Source organism: Lutjanus erythropterus, chromosome 19 (genome assembly GCF_056507025.1).
Source record: "Lutjanus erythropterus isolate fLutEry1 chromosome 19, fLutEry1.hap2, whole genome shotgun sequence".
NCBI classification, from domain to species: domain Eukaryota; kingdom Metazoa; phylum Chordata; class Actinopteri; order Lutjaniformes; family Lutjanidae; genus Lutjanus; species Lutjanus erythropterus.
The window spans coordinates 9,654,130-9,675,167 of record NC_139335.1 but is presented as its reverse complement, the minus strand read 5'-3'; the positions used below and the strand labels follow the sequence as shown (position 1 = coordinate 9,675,167).

Genomic DNA, 21,038 nt, shown 5'->3' with positions numbered 1-21,038 from the left:
AACTTTACTTGCACCTCGGTTATTTCATGGTCAGTTAGAAAGCCCCTGCTGCATATAGATCCTATCACAACGCAACCCATAGTTATTATAAAGAAAGTACTTCTTTTTTTTTTTAAATAAAAAAGAATTGTTGCTAATTATGAAGGTATGGAAGCCCATTTCCTCAAATGTGATCAAAAAAAGTTAAGAAGAAACTTTCTCAAAATGACATATTATCACAAGATAATGAGAACTATTTTGAAAAAGTTCTCATAATTTTGAGATATTACGTGAGATATTTCTCTATTTTTAGATACTACATCATTGTTGTGTTATGTTGTATGTGTTGTGTATGATACTAATTTATTATTCTGCAAAATTTCTCTGTATTTGAGAAGTAATTGAGAAATTTCTCACTATTTTGCAATACTAAATCAGTATTTTATAATACTAAGTCATTATTTTGAGTAGTGGACTCATTATAATGACTTTCAGGATCTTTTTCTTCATAACATTGGTATAAATGGGCTTCCATATAATGGCAGCAACACATATTCAGAAACAAACTTAACAAAACTGACCCACACAACAGCGTTCATGACACAGTTCCTGTCACACACTCTCTCTACATCATAGTGGACCTTTTAAAGAGTAGAACCACTTTTAGCCGGTCTGCTGCTCACTCCGTGCAGTCTGTTGCTTGTGACTGTGTGCAGCATGCTACAAAGATTTGTTATGCTTTCGTACACCCTCCTCCACCCCAGCTGCCACACTTTTAAGTGCTGCAAAGTGAGGTACTCCTTGATTGGCAGCTCAGGATCAGTGAAGAAAATAACAGGAGACGTATTCACCACCTAAACCTTGTCATCCTGTCAAAATCAAAAATTGTCTAATTTAATACAAGTTATTGTGATTCAGATACATCAGGCAAGGACGAAACCATGTGTACAGTTTTGTCTTCTGTCACTTCGTAACACTTTTTACACTCACATTTATTTCTGCCGCTTGGCCACTGGCCAGTGACAGTAAATACATACTGTAAAATTCTGAGATAAAATAAGCCTGTCCGCATATTGTCGCCTCATTTATAATCATTGAAGACAGAGATAAGAAATCAAATTGAATGGTGTGGTATGGCATCAATGTAGGGAACATTCTCCATTTTCTGCAGGTTACCACTATCAGTGTGATTAATGCTTTCTTTTTTCTTACACACAAAATAGAGTGATTTGAATTTAGATAGATTTTGAAGCTGGGCACCAGGAGGCCGTCTACAGCATAACATGGGCCACGGTACCAAGGTCGAGGCATTTTTAAGGACACTTTCTCTAAATTGCTGTTGATTTTTGGTAACACCTGGTGCCCGCTGGGCTCAGTCAGGAGTGCAACACTTGAAATGAGTCCCCCTAGAGGTAGAGGGAGAGTCATGTTTGCATCACCTTCAGAGCCGTGTCCAGTAAATTTAAACCCCTCTCATTTTCAAAATTGTCTCTTCAAATCTGAGCTCAAAATGTTGTGTATGCCTGCTAAGAAATGTCAGAATATGTGCCTGCTTCCCCGTCCAGGAGATAATTCAAATGTGCCTGTGTGCATGAGGTGCATTGATTAACCTTATCAGAGCTCAAGAGTACATCCATATCTAATCTAATAGGTATGTTGGACCAACAGAAAATTCATCAGCAAACATTTTGCTAATCAATTACTCATTTGAGTCAGTTTTCAAGCCAAAATTTGACATATTTGATAGTTCTGGCTTCTCAAATATGATTTGATGCTTTTCTGTGGTTTAAACTGCTGTTCAGACAAAAGAAGATTATGAAGATGCCAACTTGAGCTTTAATTTGACTTGAGCTTTTCATTGTTTTCTGTTGTTTTTATATCCATATGTGAAAATAATTAAAAGTTTAATTTTTAACTAGAAGAGGTCCCTCAATAAGTACAGGCAAGAAACCCATAAAGAATATCTGGATGTAAACACTTTGATTAGTAACTGTAATTTAATTACATACTGTAATAGTTAGGAAACACAGTTACATTTATTTTGTAATATAATGACATGTAAGTAGTTACATGGACCTTTGTTACTTTCCAGCAGACCTTTGTGTAAAATTTTGTCATATTTAGTGAATGAATTCTTCTTCATTCTGCCAAAAATGCATTTTGTTAGATCACAGTGACCTTTGAGCACCAAAATATTTCATTTCTGAGTCCTTGAGGTAATTTGTGACAAGTCTGAAGAAATTTCCTCAAGACTTTCTTAAGATGCTGCATTCAGGAGAGTAGAATAGATAGTTACCTCTGAGGTAGTACATTCACAAGAATGGGACAGACATAAGGTCACAGTGACCATGACCTTTGACCTCCCCTTGATAATTTCATCACTGAGTCCAAGTGGACATTCCTACCAAATTTGAGTAAACTCACTCCAGATACTTCTGAGGTATCATGTTCAAGACAGTGGGATGGACGTCAGGTTACAGTGACCTTTGACCACTAAGATCTAATCAGTTCATCCTTTAGTCCAAGTGGTCATTTGTGCCAAGTTTTAAGAAATTCCATCGAAGCATTCTCAAGATATTGCACTCACAAGAACGTGATGACCCAAAAACATCCACTGAGGCAACACTTGCGCCTGGTGGAAGTAATGAAAATAATTGTTAGTTGCAACCCAACAAAGGATGTAAAATCGTTGATTGGTTAATGCTGATGATGGGCAAAATGACACCCCTGAGTCAATGACATGTCTTCCTAATAGTCATGGCTGTAATAAGTGGCATACGTTATGAACACTGCTGTTAATGAGCTTTATATTATCAGATGTATCATACAGAAAATAAAGTGCCGACTGCTGTATACAGTATGTCACACTGTAAAACAGGGGAATGGGAAACTGTTCTGGTGTCCTGGTTAATTTCTTAACACTTAATGTAATATTCATTTAGCAAATCTCACTTTCTCCTGTCTTGTAGAGGCCTTTACTCTGCAAACCACTTAAGCACACTAATCTTTCCAATTAATGGATGAGCACAACAAGATAGTTTGCCTTTCTAAGACAGGAAGATGAGGAGGGCACACATAATTTGACTTGGGGTCACTCCCTCTTTGAATATTTGAACTGCTTTCTTTATTCAAATAGATTGCTCACGACCAGTCTCGAATAGCAAACCCACAATCCAACCGCTTTCTAAAGCATCCACTTAAGACAGTAATGAAATTAGCTTCCTTTATGCATAGTAACTAAATACTGCAACGTTGTGACAGCAGTCCTCTCATAGAAAGTTGACGTGGGACAGAATAATTTGGCAGTGATTTAAATTCTGAACAGTTGCGTCAAGCTGTGGACCACAGCAAGCTATTTTTGTCCTCATATCCATGTGCGCTCCTCTGCACGTCAGCAGCTGAGCAGAATCAGTCAGATCGGTGCCAGTGCTCAACCTTTCAATGCTCTGGGTCAGCATCCTGGAGATGCGCCAGAAATTCCAGCTCCTCAAGACCATATGGGGTCTGTTTCTCCTCACCAACTCCGCTCTTCCCCTCTTGCACCACCCCTTCCTCCAGGGCTGCAACCTGACCCATCCTCACATACATCATGTGAAAAGCAACACAAAAGATGAGAGTCTTTGGACCGTGAGAGAGAGAGCATGATGGATGGATACTGCTACACTTCTCCGTATAAAACAGTCAATACCTCACAGAAAAGGGATAGGAAAGAGTCACTGTATATTATTAGTTATTGTCAGTAAAAGGTCCAGATCTTTGCAAAAAACTGTTTAGTGTGTGAGATGAAGCTGTGGTTTCAAACAGCGTTATAAAGTAAAGTGTTAAGATAAAGATAAATTCACCCAACTATGGAATGAAAAATATGAAACTGAATATTATTCTTAAAACTGGCAAAATATTTGCTTGAGAGTGCATTATTATCACTGTGATTAAATGGTAATAATCATAATATTTAAAATGCACATGTGGTAGAACAGGCAATTATCACTGTTATCATCATCAGTTTACACTGTTTACCTTCATCAGACTGTGACCTCTGTACAGTCCAGCTGGTGATTTTCAGCTTATCTGACATGTTTGGATACCAGCGCACATATGCAGCCTTAAAAGCCCACAAAAAGTGCATTAAAATAAATCCAATATTGAAAAAGAAAATCCTCATTGCAGCTGCAGATCTCTCCAAAAATCCCTTTTCGTATTAACTTGGCCACATCTTGAATTTGGCATGTGTTGGCCCTAAATTATTTTTTCTTTCTTTTCATGTGCAGCAGCACATTTCTAAAAATTAAAGCCCTTAGCATGACGCAAGGTCTCACACAGAGCAGCTTCTTCACCGCAATCCAACAGATACAGATCAGACTTCAGTCCAACATTAATTAAATGAGTTGAAGCTGATTTGATCCACCTGTTTATACAACGTTGTCTCCTACAAATTTCACTGACATACAACTGATTTAAATAGCAATTTGAAGGGAATTCAATGCAGAGCTGATTATATTTTATAATGTAGCATAAGGAGGAAACGTTAATTAACGTATATAGTAAGTTGCAAAAATCTTGATACTGATTTTCAAATTATCATATTATGTTTTGGCACATGGGTTCCCAAATTCAGTGAATATCACCAAGGTGATGACAAAATCACTTGTAATAACCGTGATGTAGGCTTCCGTCGTGTGTCGGCTGTAGGCGCAAACAACAACAAAATGCAGCACAGCTCTGCTCCACACTCTAATGGGCTGCATCATACCAGCACACAGACTTGAGGGGACAGTGTTTTCATACACATCTGCCACAACATAATGCTACATCGCTCGCATGCATCACAGTACATTTGAAAGCACTGAGCAAAAAAATAGTAACGCTAGTCTTTCTCAGAAGAGGGCGTTTAAAAGGGGGTGTTGACTCGAGACTAAACAAGACAGTGTATCTTTTCCAAAGCAGTGACTCTTTACTTCAGTGTTCCTGTGAGCTTTCTGTACCTGTGTAGTTTGTAGTGCAGCTTGGAGGTATGAAACAGAACTGGTATGACAATTTCATATCATGATTAAAGGGTTTATCATTATTGTTGATGGGAATAAACATTCAAAAAGTATTGGTACACATGCTGAAATCATTTCGCCAAGTCTTATATTGAAAATCTCTCAACGATTTGAAATGGCATCATATCCTTTACTAAGCTGATGTTTTCATCAACACAAACCAAACCCACTTTGCTGCCGTGTCTGCGTCTGGGAGACTGTTGCTAACTTTGCTTGACGCTGAACAGAATTCACCATGGGTTTTTCAAAGCTCAGAAATACTAATTGAAATCTTTCGTGGGAACTGACTATCATTTCATCCCCGGTGCGGCTCAATGCTGGTTCCACGGGAACGGATCGTCGCAGTATCATCTGTAAAGTTTCAACACCATGGCATTTACTGTGTCAGCTGAGGAAAATGCCCCTTTTCTTCTTTGGTATTCCCCATGGAGGAAAATTAAGAGTATTTTCCTCTTGAAAGCATTAATTTCTCCCAAGGAGGATACACAGTGAATGCCGTGTTATCACCGTGGTTACAAGTTTACAGGAAGGATATTCCAAAAATAAATACAGTTTCTATTCACATGGCTTTTTCGCTCCCTCGGAAACCAATGATACTCCAAACGTCCAAATGTATTATTTGACATTCACTGACATGCTTTTTAATGCATAACACAGAATAATAATCATCATTAATATTCAGGGAAGACATTTACCCTACATTTTATGTGATGGGGGTGGTGGTGAGGGACCTGGATAATGGATTGGGGGGCAGTGGCCCAAAAAAGGTTGAGAACCACTGACCTACACATATGAATACCATAACTTGGTATTCATCAGGCAGTATTTATGTTGGACAAATTCCCTGTGGGTGCTCAACCTTTTCAGCAGAGCATCTACACGGTTATGATTATGGATAGACACCAGCAGCACTTTAGTTTAGAAAAAGACTGCGGTGTCAGTTTAATACAGCAAAAGTCTTAAAGCATGAGGCATGTTTAACCAAAACTACGACCCTTCCCTAACCTTACCCAAAGTGTTTTTGCTCACTAAATCCAACAGACAGGATTATATGATGAGATAGAGTTAGTTTATGTGCTGAAGCAAATGCACCTGATAACCTGTGCTGAGAGTTTTAAATATAGGAAAAACATGATTGCTGTTGTAGTCAAGCAGCATCTATGTAATGATTACCAACACCTCACATCGCCTCACGCATAAAGGACACACTGTCACATCATAACACATCTTATGTGATGTTGGACAGATGTTATAAGCATACTTAGAAGCTTCAATGTGCAACCTCTTTCATGTTTGCCAGTGTGACAAATCCATTTTTATCTGGTGCATAACAACATTTATGAAGCAGATCGTTTTCCTCCCTATAATGAGCTCAGCTCTGAGTGATGTTGAGTCCAACCTTCATTTATTGTGTGAACGTTTGTGAATGTGTTTGGTGGGAGATTCTTGAGAAACCTGTCTGTTAAAGCCTGGTGGGGGGTGGGGGGGGTGGAGAAAAAAAAAGTTCCCTCTTGGATGAAGCATGGCAGGCAGGGGCAGCTGCAGGACTGACCCTGCCAAGGACAGAGAGCTTCCCATGCCTGTTCAATGCCGTAAAATGGGTCATTGAACAGCTAAATGGAGTCATTATGACGAGTAATTAAAAGAATACCGCTGAAGACTCCCAAACTCGCCTTTTCTCTTGGTTCCGCTGCTTTTTGTGTTGTCACGGGCCTTTGGTGAAAGGCAGCTGCCTTGGGCCACTTAAACTATCACCCCTTTCACGGGAATGCAAATAGCAGCCTTAGCAGCTAATTGAATTGCATTATCTATTGTCCTCTCATTTACTGAAAATCTCTCCATTCTGCAGATTTCCATTGCTGATTGTTGGAGATTGAATTTTGCCTGTGCTTTTCATCTGATACAGCATGTCATACACTCTGAATCACAGGGGATGAGAACACAGAATTGTTTCATTAGAGCAAGAGGAGTAATGTGAATACTGATTGTGCAGTAATCTGGAGCTTGTCTTATGCAGATATTAATATGTATGTAGGTGGGAAAACCGCAGCCTTGCATCACTGCATTGCTAAAGAGACTTGGTAAACAGAAACATAAAAGCCAGGATGAAACATAGAAAAAAATATGGAGAAATCATGTTTCATTTGGATTTCACTTATTGTAGTGAATACAAAAACATCCATCTTCCTTTAGTACAAAGGCCTCTTTCTCTTTATTTTAACTTCCAATAAAAATGCATGAAGATGAGCGTATGCAGCCTCCCCCTGGGCGGTGTGTGCAGCACATTCTCATTCACTTTTACGGGGAGTCATTAAGATGATAGGGGGGGAACTGATGTTTGATTAATTAGTAAAACTAACTTTGGCAAGACCGGAAACTGAAACAGAGGATTTCATTAGCTTGTGCTTGTTAGATAAGGTTAATGAGGTGGTTCCAATTCTTGAAAAAAAAGGAGAGAAAAAAAAAAAGAACATTCATGCCGCTGAATTCATTTCGAGACTGCAATGCCAAAGGAAGGTTATCCTCTGAAGAAGAAAAAGAAGCGTTTTATTACATGCCCCATTAAGACTGGCCTCCTTGGATTGAATTAAACATGTTTACTTAAATACGTGCATGTTGTCTGAAAATGAGTACTTGACACACAACACACACACAACGGTAAACATGCAAAATCCATTCATTTGTACTTGGTTGCTGAAAAACCAAGGGCAAAATTGAATGCAACAAGATATGACACTCTAATACATATAATTAATTATCTGTTCTGGCTACATTTTCAGCAAAGTGATGGGCTTATGTTCAATAAAAAAAAGACGTATTTGAAAAAATTAAGATTTTAAAATAAAAGTTTATTGCTTTTTATTGCCACCTTTAGATATTTATATTCAGTGCCTTATGCATGTGCCACAAAAACAAAATGTTTCTGAGTTAAAATATCTTCATTTGGGGGCTTTTCCAAGCAAATATTGACATATGTGATTGTTTGCAATTAAATCTGCAGATGTTTTTGCCACCCCTTAAAGTCCTCATGCCAGCCCATGAATATTTCTCCTGATCTGCCCCTGTTACAAACAAACCTCTTGATAGGACATGACATATTAACATCTATTTCTGTCGTTTATGTTTTTCCTCAGAGTTCAAGAAGAGAAACCAGTGAACATCTGCACTGCTGGAGGACACCAGGGATGCTCTCTCACACCGAGGACTTCAACCTAGATTACAGAGGTAAGTGGTGCAGTTGCTTGTAGCCAGTCCAGTGCAGCTCTGCATGAGCAAACGCCCCCTAAGAGGATCACAGAGAATCCATCGCTAATCTTCTGGTCAATACACATGACAAGTACAGTGCCAAAGACAAGTCACTCAAAGGACATGTCATCCTGAGAGTGGACAGTCTGTGTATCACTCTGTGGATTAATGTTGCATTCAGGTTTCCCCAGTTTCAACCTCTGCTTTTTCATCCAAAGGGCGACTTGACCTGCGTTCTTTTCCAGGTTTTTCAAATAGAAACTCCCACTCAGCTGTTGGCAAACAACAGTGACCTATAGGTTAAAGCGCTGATGACCTTCTGTCCCCTCCCTCAACCTGGGGGGGGTTTAGGCTATATGTAGCTATGTCAGGTCACGTTGAAAACGTTTTAGAAGGGCTTGGGAAAATAGCATTTTGATGCTAAAACGTGCTTGGACCAAAATCTAAATGTTTGGATTTGAATACATTAGAAAAATATATATGTAATAAAATAAACTTTAAATGTGCATGTGAGCACAACTGAAGTGAAGTGAAGTTTACATTAGGCTTGTATTTAGAGAGAATTACAATAAGAACAAATCACTTAATTCTTAACAATTAATGTGTTCAAATTAAAGTTATTAAAATCATTTTTCTTTCTCTAATTAATGACTATTTTTTTCTTGATATTAATTATTAAAATTAAAACAAAACATTATATTTTAATGCAACAATAATATTGGTGAGAAGTGAGCAATAAATCAGAGTACATCAATTATTTCAGCCATATTATTTCAGCTGTTATTAGGGCTGCACATGGAGATAAAGAGGTATATAATTTGTGATTTTACCAGACAATTAACAGCTGTTTGACCAAATGAGGTCAAATCGGTAGCCCGCTGCTGTGGCTGTATTTGATATATTTGATCAAGTTTCCTTTGAAAATCTCTGTACAGGTTCACTGAAGTTCTTTGGGCTATAAAGTCCTAATGCTGTTTCATAATATGAAAAAACTTGTTTATCCTTAGCTAAATATGAATAAACCTAGGTTTTTATATGATACTGTAACGTTTAAATGTCCTTTTCTTTGCTCTGTCCTGTTTTCTTTCCACTGCTGATCGAGTAAAAAAAGTGAATGCTTTCATTGGCTGATGTGGGCACACTGAACAGTCGGTGCTACATGTAATCAGGAGGCCATTCACATAAGGGACATGGCCTTAAAATTTCAATCATCATTGACTCACTTTCTCAAAATACACTTTGAGAACCTGCACAACCTTCCTGTTTAACTGACTCACTAGTTACTCAGCTCATCCGTCATGTAAAGCGGAGCAGATGGCGAGTGCCCTATGGCTTCATTAAAGCACATATCAGCAGCAGCAGAGTTTGTTCTGAATGTAACACTTTCCTCTTGACATTTACTTGACTGTAGCTGACGGTGGACACTCTAAAACACCGGGATTAAAGATGGGTGACAAGCGGTATTAACACTACTGTAACAACTACTGTAAAGTTTAAGGCAGCACTGCCTTGATACCATATGTTTACATGTTTTTGAAATACATAAAAACTTCACATCCTAGATGTATTTAAAGCTATAGTATATAACATTTCTGCATTTAAATGTTTAAAAGTGCTAGACATACATTGCATTTTTGACTTGAGTAAATACATTACAATACATGAATACAACTTAATACATTACTTTGTCCATGAATATGATTTCTGAGTCACGTCAGATAGATTTTCATCAGCAAAGGTGTTTTTTTTAACAATGAAGGTCATCAAACTATCTTTTGTCACTGTTTTATGTGTGTTGTTGTTGTACGTTTTAATATTCCACTTGTCCAGTACTTTAGTTCATCAAGATTGCTCTCTTCACTTAGCATGATAGCATGTACATTTGGGGTGTTTCTAATGACTAATTTCCCTGTCAATTAAACTAAAAGCAAGAAATCACTCAGGGTTAGTAAACGATGTCATATTGGTTGGCAGAGTGTGGATAACATTAGCATCGTGCTAGCACCAGCAGCCTCTTCTCCTTGCAGGTTGATGTCCACATACCTGTGCTGACTGCACATTGTACCACCCAATGCCAGTTCATTTGGACACAGCCTGCATACTACTTAATTTTCATTTTATAGATCAAAATACTGCCAAACTACACTGGTTTTACAAGATGTCATCTTTGTCCTACTTCCATTAGTGCCCAGTGGCAGATGGCGAAAAAATCTAGCTGCAATAATTAACTGACATTGTACATTAATAAAATACTGATGATCAGTTTAATGGACTAATATTTTTGTTGCTGTGTAGCAACATTTAATTGACTAGACAACTGAGGTGTTAAGTATAAATAACAGCTGAGCCTGAACAGCCGAGACAGAGGATTTAAGTACTTTTAGAAACATGCCATTTTCTCTTAAAGCCTTTCTTTATTTTGTATGCATCCAACAACTTTATTTACTGGTGTGAAATGAGCAATTTAATCTTGTGAGTATGCTGTTATAGAGCTCTAAACTTTTGTCTTTTTGGTTCTTTATGATTTTTTTTTAAAGAAAACTTGTTATTACTTGACTCGGAAAATGTTCTGTTTAAAGTCCCAGGGCCCATTAAACAAAAATGAAACTACTCCAAACAGAAAGATGCAATCTCACAATGAGAGCGCCCGAGAGAGGAATGTTAATAATAATGATGCTGTGGAAAGCTACGTAGAAATAATAAAGACTTGTTTGAAAACAGTTTCTCAGGCTGCAGAAAATGCATCGGTGGTTCATGTATCATCATCTGAATCAGCTCGCAAAAAAAACGAGATCTGCCAGAAAGCACTTAAATGGATATTGAATCTGCTGTTTTAGTGTCATCACTAACCAAAACCTCCTCTTTGTTGTATTTTTTATGTTTCTTTTCAAGTGTTTGTGTTCTAGGTCTTTGGCTCTCATGTTTACATAATTTTCAGTGTTCGTTTCAAATGGGAACAGCTATTTCTGGTAACTTTATTTAAACTACAAGTTGAAAGACAATGAGCCTTTGTATGTATGATCCTTATATATTCTTGTCAATCATATGAGGAAATGCATGTTTGGACAGACTCCACACATCAAATCCCCATTGGACACATCAGATACATGTTTCAGTGCTGGATCAATTGAATGATTTTGATTTAATCCTCGCTGCCTTTCAAATACGGCCAAAGGGATTTTTCTTATGTCGAGCTGTCCAGAAATACTTCTACATCAATTCTGAGGGTATAAATATAAAACCACATTATGCATGAGGACACAACGAGCCAATATATACATACTATTTATTGCCATCCTAAAACAAGTTTTGGCAATCCATGAAAGAGCAGTGCAGCTAGGTTTTAACCACTGTCATTAAAACTGAAGATGAAGTGCTGCTGCTGGTGACAAGTCTGCAGGTCCAGAGCTGAAGAGGGACCACAAAACTCCCAGTTTAATTATTTTATTTAAAAAAAAAAAAGAGTGTCCTGAGCAATATTCTTTGAGGGGACCTATATTTCCTAGTTCCCCTGCAGAGATACTGTATGTGCTTTTACTTCACTGAGTTATACAGGATGTGCAACGTGCACCAAGAGAGGAAAAGTTCTGGCCACTTAGGAAACACCAAACCAAATCTGGACCATCCCTTTTACTTCTTTTTTTTTCTGGATGCTTGTTCCTGTTCAGATTCACCAGTCTCTCATTTCAGCCTAATGAGTGCAATGTGTTCATGGGGAGGTCAGAGATCATTACCATAATCAATGTCACTAAAATTTGGAGTACCTGGCTACGTGACCTACCTCTTAGATCAGTCGATAATAGCTGTGTGGTTATTGCCAAAGCCTAAAAACCCGCTGAAAGTGTCTAATTTGATATACAGCTGTTATTTCAAATGGCCAAATGAGTACCAAAAGTGCTGGGAGGCACATCAAACCACCTTGGCCTGCCTACTTTGACCTTTTTTCAATTTTGCATCAATTTTGCATCATGTATCTGTTTCTGCTATAAAGAATAAAAAAAAGTCATGGTGCCAGAAGTGGGTACTGTCAAGGCTGCAGCACCACCTAAAATAAGGTAAGATAAATAAATAAATAAAACGAAATTATGTGTAGAAAGAGGGAGAAAAACTTTCCTTGATCATGGATCTTTACATTACTGTACAGTTCTGTGGTTTAAGAGCTTTAAGAGCTTTAACTGAATTTTATTTTATTTTATTTTATTTTATTTATGTTTTTTACAAATGGATTTATTGTAGTTTATGTTTTGTGAAGCACTTTGTAACTGTTTAGATTTTTCCACAGTTTCACTCACAATACTTACAAAAGAAGAATTTTATACAACAAAGTGTTAGGTCTGGCTGTCAAAAATCAGCAGACAAAAACATAAAAAATGTAGGCCTGGTAGTGCCAGTAGTGGTGTAAGATGACCTGAAACAATTTAAACAAACATTAATAGTTCAGCTGCCCATGGCATGTCATCAGAACAGTGCTGAGCTGTGACAGAAATAAAGAGGGAACAGTTTGAACTGAAGTTAGATGTTAAAAAACGTTTTTCTAAAGAAAATCAGTGTGAGAGGCAGCCAAGGGGCTGAGACAGTCACAGAGATATTAGACCAGATGATATTAAAGCCTACAGCAGGTGATGTTACACTGCTGGATGATACTGGATTGCAACCTGCATTAGGACCCTGAGGCAGCTGTTGGAGTGACGACTACTGAACTGAAAAAGTTCCAGTGCTGAAATCTGACTGATAAAATCTAAAAAAAAAAATGAATCTCATTAAATTGGCAAGAGAGGAATATAATCTGGTGAGAAAAATTCTTTGACTTCATGATGGTATTCAAACTCATAATTCTCGGAGATGTTTTTTTAGGTTTTGCCTATAAGATCAGTATAAAAGCTGACACTGATTGCTCTGATGGTCATTCTGCCGTCCAGGTCACAGCAGCTTTAAGCTTTAGTCCTATCAAGCTGTATAGTGGCAGCTCCTCTGTCAACTTGGATTCCTAATTGATGGCGCTAGAGAAGAGTTATTTGAATGGATTACCGTAAAGAGCATCATGGATTAGCCTGTGAGAGACATGGATCCTGAGGGAGCCTTAAATTGGTCATATAAAGTGATTATAAAACATCCGTATGGTTGGCAATTATTGGGCTCCCTTCTCATCAAAGGAATTTAACCCTCCGTCATCGTTTGCACAATGCATCAATATCACTTTGGCCTGTTTGCCGCACATTGGCTGAAATGTGGATGTTGGCTGCAGTGGTGTTTGTTGGTGCCCAGATGATCAATGCCTTCAGGATGGGTGGAACTGGTTGTAAATATAGCATTGCTTTATGTGGCTGCATTGATGACTTAGTTATTACGATGTCAAGCCGGTAACGCATGGTGACGACATAAAACCAACCTGTCTGCTTTTTAATCACTAAATTCTTTTAAACAAAATCAATGCAACATACCACACTCACCATGGCAGCACAATCCATATTTAAAGGCCTTAATGGCTGGTTTACACTTCTTGATTAACGATTCATGTGATTACATTATTACTGGGAACTACGGTGCTCAATCAGAGTAAAAGAAAATCCGACACCGTGTCTCCTCAGTGGATCTGTTGTGGTTCCTTTCCCAGAATTGAATTCATCCAATTGCCTTGCCCGGGCTGTCATCAGTCCTAATGTACTGTAATTTTTAGTGATCACTTTACTCTTGATGCTCCCTCAGTCCATTAATTTCCTGATGGGAGCTACATCTATCAGAGATATGGCCACCAAAAGATTAAAGGCTTTGCCCCTGTGAAAGACAAGTGGACCCCAGTCAGACCAAGTATGCCTTCAGTAAACATCCTGTGCACGCTCAAGTCCACTTGTGACAGTCAGCCCTTGTGAAACAAAGAAAATAAACTGTAGAAAACCTGAAAAAACTAGTTTAGGAGTCTGTATGACTTTTTCTAATGTGGTGAAATGCTTCAAAAACGTGTTTTGTTTAAATTGGCTCTACTTTTCCTATCACATGGGGTCTCACAGACTAGTCATTATGTAGACTGTTTTTAAAGATATAAGTAAGAATGAGAATAATGACAAAATCCAACCTTTTTTTTTTTTTTTTTTTTTTTTTTTTTTAGAAATTTCATTCTACAGTGGTAACCTTTCCATAAATTGGGCTGTAAATCTTTCCTATTACACCACATAATTAACTATTTCATGATTTATATGTTATATGACCCATGCAAGAATAGATATATATTGCTTTTGTTAATCAAAAAGGCATTGACAGACTGTAACATACAGATACACAGTGTAAAAATACACAAATTTGGTATTTAAGAGGGTCAGTGCGTGCAGTGTGAAAAGTACTATGAACACTACTCACAGATATGAAAGCCCACCGTATTCAGCCATGTTTCACAACTGGGGTCTCTGAGATGGCAAACAGAAGCAAGATCCAAGATTGAACCTAGACGCTTCGAGTTTGCCTTTGTGTGCTCATGACAGAACAGCAAACAACAAACAGCAGTCAAGACACATAACAAGAAAAGAAAAACATATTACACATCACATCCCTACTCTTTAGAAAAGTCATTTGAGGGTGGATGAGAGGGGATTCAATCCCCCTTGTTAGCAAAATGACCGTAATGCATCCTTGTTAACCTGCCATCCCCACCCCTCTCCATTCCCTATTAGCAGATAGAGTGCAAGTACAGAGGGGTTGAATATAAGATAAGATAAACATTAATGAACCCACACCTGGGAAATTCACTGTACATGTTATTAATATGTTAGTCCAGTCTTCTTGACTCAATGACTTTCAGCCGCTTACATACTTGTGGACAAGACAAACCACGATCTTTCCCTAAATCCAACCAAGTAGGGTTTGTTTTCCTAAACCTAACCAATCTGTGACAGAAAAATTTAAATTATAATAAAATTTAGTAAAAGAAGAGACGGTAGAAAAAGACTAATACCAAGGAGATTTTATGAGCTGTTAAAGAGCATCTGTATTCTCCAGAACCGCAAACAGAACATTAGGGTTAAGTTAGTAGAGTAGAGTGGAGTAAACTTTATTGTCCCAGAAGGGAACTTTGTCTTGGGCACAGTGCTTCAGTCCATTGCATTACACTGACAACAGGACAGCTTAAAAAAGAAACTGTAAGAATTGAAATGCAAAAGTGCTAAGTGCTAAAGTGCTTGTGTATTTATTGCACATTGCTCTGTTGCACTGAGATTTAACATTAGACTTCAGCAGCTTGACGGAGGCTGGAACAAACGACGGCTTCAAGCAGTTTAATTTGCCCTTTGGCACAAGGAGTCTTCCTCCTGATGGCAGAGGTTTGTATTCAGGAAACAGGCGATGTTGCACAACGATTTTTGTCATTTGTTTTGTGACTGTCTGTTCACACAGGCTCTGTGTTGGCTCATATTCTTCCACTCCTATTTAAAGGGACATTCACCCCAAACGTTTTGAAGATACTGGCCATAGAGATGTCTGCCCTCCTGCCTAAGTGCCAAAATATACATTTGAAAAACTCAACAGCAATATCTCTTTCCAGAAATTATGATCCAGTTACTTAAGATAACCCACGCACCTTGTGAGCAGTTTCTTGTAGGAACTACTTTCTTTCCAGTAGAAAGTTCTGGTAGGTTCTGCAGCAGAAACTAAGTAGTTCCCACATTCTAGGAAAGGTCTGTGGATTATTTTGAGTAACCGGGTGATGATTTCTGGAAAGAGACGCTGGTGTTGATTTTTTCAAGTGCCATTTAATCCTATTATAGCAGAGACATGGCCGATATCTCCAAAAGTTGGCAACTCACACCATAAATAAGACTACGGTTAAAAGAAACAATATGTATTTTGGTTTTGGGGTTAATTCTCCCTTGAAAGAAAAAGCACAATGGATCTATACAATGAATTCATGTAAAGTAAGCCACATTTAGACTCCAGTGATTGTGTGACATAAAGCAACTCCACACAGGGCTAGTTCTTATAATGTCATCTCCATTACTTTAATCAAATCCTATACTTTGTTAATAAAGACTTACACAGGCTGTGACTTAGCAATAAGAAAGGCAATCATGGAGAAAATGAATAAAAACTAAAACAGGGCTACACAGCTTTTGACAGACAGCTGTCAGCCATTCATTACAGACTCCCTAATGATTTTTTCCACATCACTGATAAAGTGCTGTGGCACCTTTCTCAGCACGACAGGGGACTTTTCTCAAATCATGACACCTCAATTCTTCCCTCTTATTACATGCCATTCAGTCAGTCAGACCGCAGAAGACAAAGCCTCTAACTGTGTAGAAGCTGTAGAATTTTAAATTAAGGCAATAAAACAGGGAGACTCCATGTTTAACATGCGTGTTGTTTAGAAACACTGGCGTGTTCTCAAGTGAGAAAAGAGGAGATAATTGAGGCTTTGGTTTATCGTCTACAGAGAGAGATTAAAACCTGAGGCCACTCACCTTTAAAGAAGGATCTCTGGCCATCTGCTTTTATGTTTCCTCTTGTCAAAACCTGTCCTTCATTTTTCTCCTGTCTCTAAGATTTACCTTTTCATTTCTTTTGTAAGACCTAATCCAATATGCTCGCTTTTTAAGCCTAAATGAGTATCAGATTTCACAGAGATTATTCATATAGCAGAACAAAATGTGGTGGTAAATGGGTTTTGTTGACATTTGATGAGCACGTACAATTATCTGTGCACTCAATCGTTCACCTCCTTCCATTAAGTAAATGTTATGTGACTCACTGTTTATAATAAGGAGCTCTATGTGAAAACCATTGAAGGCAGCTTTCTATGGCACTTTCGAACAAAGTTTTCTTTGCTCTGAAATATATAAGACTGCAGGAGACGAGACAGCTGTCACCAGCATCATTTTGCCACAGCATTATTTGATAGACCGTTTGCAGGCACTTGTTTTATTAGCTTTTAATCTGTCTGACTCATGTCCTGTTACTTTGTTATTTCACAATCACTTTTTAACAACAGTAGTATAATTTCTATTTAAGTGACCTCACCATTTTGGATTGATTTGTGTTTGATGATGTATGTTTTTCGTTGCCACTGTGCTTCTTTATTCCCTTATCCCCTCAGAAAGATAGCACTAAAACTAGAAATTGCATCTCAAATGGATTATAGATTAGTATCAGTGTCTGTCCAACTTGGGCGGCATAATGTGTCAAGATTGTGGCAAGGTCCTGACAAAGAATCACTCATGTGCCGTGTTTTGAAAACCTGCTTGAAGGTGTAATAAATCCTGAATCCAGCTGATATGAGTAAATTAGTCAATAATGCTGTCTACTTTTCATTTATCCACATCACTGACATCAGTTGTCTCCAACTGCGTGTGATCAAGATCCATGTGTTTTCAGCTTTACTGTACAGCAGGTGCATTTACTTTATAATTCACCTTCAGCAAGTGAGGGGGAATGAAGTGATTAAATCAACAGCTGTGAGAGCCTGATACCTGTATCCTCACAGCTGTGGGTGTTCCATGAACAAAGACCACTGACTTTCATGTACAGTAACATTTCTATAAAAGTGAGGCTTCTGTCTTACAATAAACAAATTAACCCAAACAACACTGCTGCTTTAGCCACTAAAAACAAACATGCTTTAATTATTAGTTAATATTCCTTGGAGGCATAAATGCAGTGGTTATTAGGAGTGTAGGTTTTAAAGGGCGGCTTCATTATTTTTTTTATTTTGATGTAACATTTTATATTTCTTGCTTACATTTTCACAGTTTCTGCATGATGACGTTGGTACATATAAATCCCCATCAGCTCTGTAACCTGTGTCATCACTTTCTGCTGACAGCAGAGTGGGAGTTCCCGTTTGAAAAAACACGGAAAGAACACAGATGGAGTTGCCCTGGTCAAAGTCTGAATGCAAACTTGATCAAAGTGACCAAAGCAATGGCAGTTTAATTATATTTTTAAAAATATGACCCATATATGAGTCGACCGATATTATTGGTGGGATATTGGCCAATCGCAGCTATATTGGTTTATGTTGTTCAATATGTGCCTGCGTTCATGACAGTAGGATGGACAGTTTTGGTGACTTTTTACCACCAAAGTCTAATCAGTTCATCTCTGATTCCAAGCGGACATTTGTGCCAAGTTTGAAGAAATTCCCTCAAGGCATTCTTGAAATGTGACATTGAAAAGAATGGGATGACCCAAAAACATAATGCCTGCGGCCACGTCTGTCTCCAGCATGGAGCCATAAAAGAAAAAGGTTTTTCAAGGTTGACCACAAAAAAAATTTTGGCTGATCAGTCCAGTAGTATACAAGATTAGATGCGGACAAGGTGCAGGTCTGTTGATCACACAGACACGCACACAAGTGATCGCATGATCCCCTCCAGGCTTAGAACTGGAAAAGACAAAAATGTGTGTTTATGTAAATATTCTAGATTCCACATAAAGAATATTGGACGAGATGTTGACATCAGAATTTTTATTGTTTTGGTATCATACCCAAAATTCAGTATCAATCAGAGCCTTTGATCATGTTAAATAATATCCAGTAAAATCAATTCAAAGTAACATATTTGAAACATAATAAGTGGTGTCATTGAAGGGGATCTGTGGTGGTATATCAGACAAAATATTCATTTCAAAGACTTTCATTTCACTTGTTTGTATATTGTCGATATATGTAAGATATTTTTCTTCATTTGAGTACCATGTATTTTTCATATTTTGTCCACAAGTTACTATGATACTGTTAGATATTTTATTTACAGTCTCTTTCAAACCTGCGCCTTTTACAAAATAATGCATTTATTTATCAGCACAGTGAAAATAACATTTTTGTGGCCTGACTAAGTGCAGTCATATCAACAGGGCTCATAAATGTACAACGCATTTCATCTGCGAAATGATTAATCACATCACATAAGGCATCTGTCCACTATATAATATATCTTGTCATATGACCTTTCCACATTGTTGTAGAATGATAATTGCCTCTGCCTCATCTCCTTAGTAGGTTGTGACATGGATGACATTTATTGACTAGACACCCTCGTACAAGTATTTTACAAGAAGTGCAAAAGGCAATGTAGATGAGGAGCATCTGTGAAAGACAGGCAGCTGATTTAATATGGAGGACTTGAATTATCCGTGTTGAAAATGGAGCCAAAACCTGATTAAAGCTTTTGCTTCTTTAAATAGGGAATGATGTATTCTAATAAAACCTCATCCAGACAGTAGGCTGGTGTGAAGAAAAACATGAATGGCATTGTTACGGTTGTCACAACTTTGGCATCACATGTGAGAGCCACTCGAGCACAAGGTGATTTTTCTACCACTGTTTTCTTTGCACTGCAACATTTTTTCCTTTGTGAAGAAACAGTTGCTTTTTTCAAAGTCAGCAAAGCAATTACTGTGTCTCCTCCATGTGCGTTTGTGGAAGTAAATTCAAATGGACAACAGCAATAAAAATGCAAATTCTGACACAATGTTATCAGAGCATTTTATGTCCGTTTATCTCCACTAATGTCCATTAGCATTTAAAGCATTTATTTGTTGCTTCCTCCAACCTAACTGGGATAAAAGTCCTCCCATTGGTCTACCTGTCATGTCGTGTTGAGATCTCCTTCAAGTCTATAGTTCGCTGTCTGCGGTGCACCAAAAAACCTTTCACTCCTTTGATAGTCGAGCACAAGCTCTGTGTTGCATCTTCTGCCCCTTATTGAGCCTGAGAGAATTTGTCCTGTCAGAAACAATAACTTTCCTTTCAAGCCAGACACAGTTTTATTTCTCAACAAAGCTGTTGCACAAGGTGGTTGTTTCCATTTGCCTCCCCCATGTTTCCTTTCATTCCTGCACTCATCATAGATGGATCAAACTTCAGTATGAGGAAAGTCAGATTTTTCTAACATTCTCGCTGGCACCAATTGATTTTCTTTCCTGTCACCTTGTCCAACTGTAATACTCTTTTTAGGTTCTGTAAAAAGAGGAGCTCATACTGTTGGTTCAGGGAGGAACATAAATTAGGTGATAATCAGGCTGATCTCCCTGAGCACCAACTAAACATCCACAGATGACTAACTTTAAATAAATAAAACAAAATTCCTGATTCATGGGTCTCTTTCTCCTGCCTCTCCATTCTGCTGTCACTGACCACCACAAGCCTTTATGCTGCACCATGGATGCATTAGTGAGCAGAACTATCACGGACCCTAGAGGTCAGAAGGCCCCTGATGCAGAGCCTCTGTTTGAAGTGACTGATAATATTGTTGAAAAGTCAATCAAATGACCTAAAATATACTCAAAACAATTGCAAAGAGGCACAACCAGGATACAAAAAGACTCAAAAATACTACAAAGAGATACGAATAGACTACAGAGAGATGCAAAACAACTAAAAAGAGACCCAAAATTACTACAAAGAGATGCAAAATGACCACAATGACATGCAATATAACCAAAAAGCGATGCAAAATGACAACGAAGATGTACAAATGACTTAAAAGAGATGCAAACAACTACAAAAAGATCCATATGACTTCAAAAAACTGCAAAACAGCAAAAGAAAGAGATGCAAAACAACCACAAAGATATGCAACACGGCTATAAGGAGATGCAAAACTATTAAAAGAGATGCAAAACAACTAAACAATAATCTCCTAAATGACAACAAAGAGACACAAAATGACAGAGATACATAACAACAACAAAGAGATCAAAAATGACCACAGAAAGATTAAAAATTACTAAAAAGAGCTGCAAAACAACAACACAAAAAATACAAATGAACAGAAAGAGATGCAA

The 21,038-nt window shown here is 37.9% G+C and overlaps 1 protein-coding gene across 1 annotated transcript in view; it reads left to right on the top strand.

The window, feature by feature from the left end:
* elfn1a (extracellular leucine-rich repeat and fibronectin type III domain containing 1a) overlaps positions 1–21,038 on the top strand; it is a 90,983-nt gene that overhangs the window by 52,343 nt on the left and 17,602 nt on the right. The window contains exon 2 of the mRNA XM_084745115.1: positions 8,156–8,246. The gene's annotated coding sequence lies outside the window, so the exon portion shown is untranslated. The remainder of the gene's footprint in view (positions 1–8,155; positions 8,247–21,038) is intronic.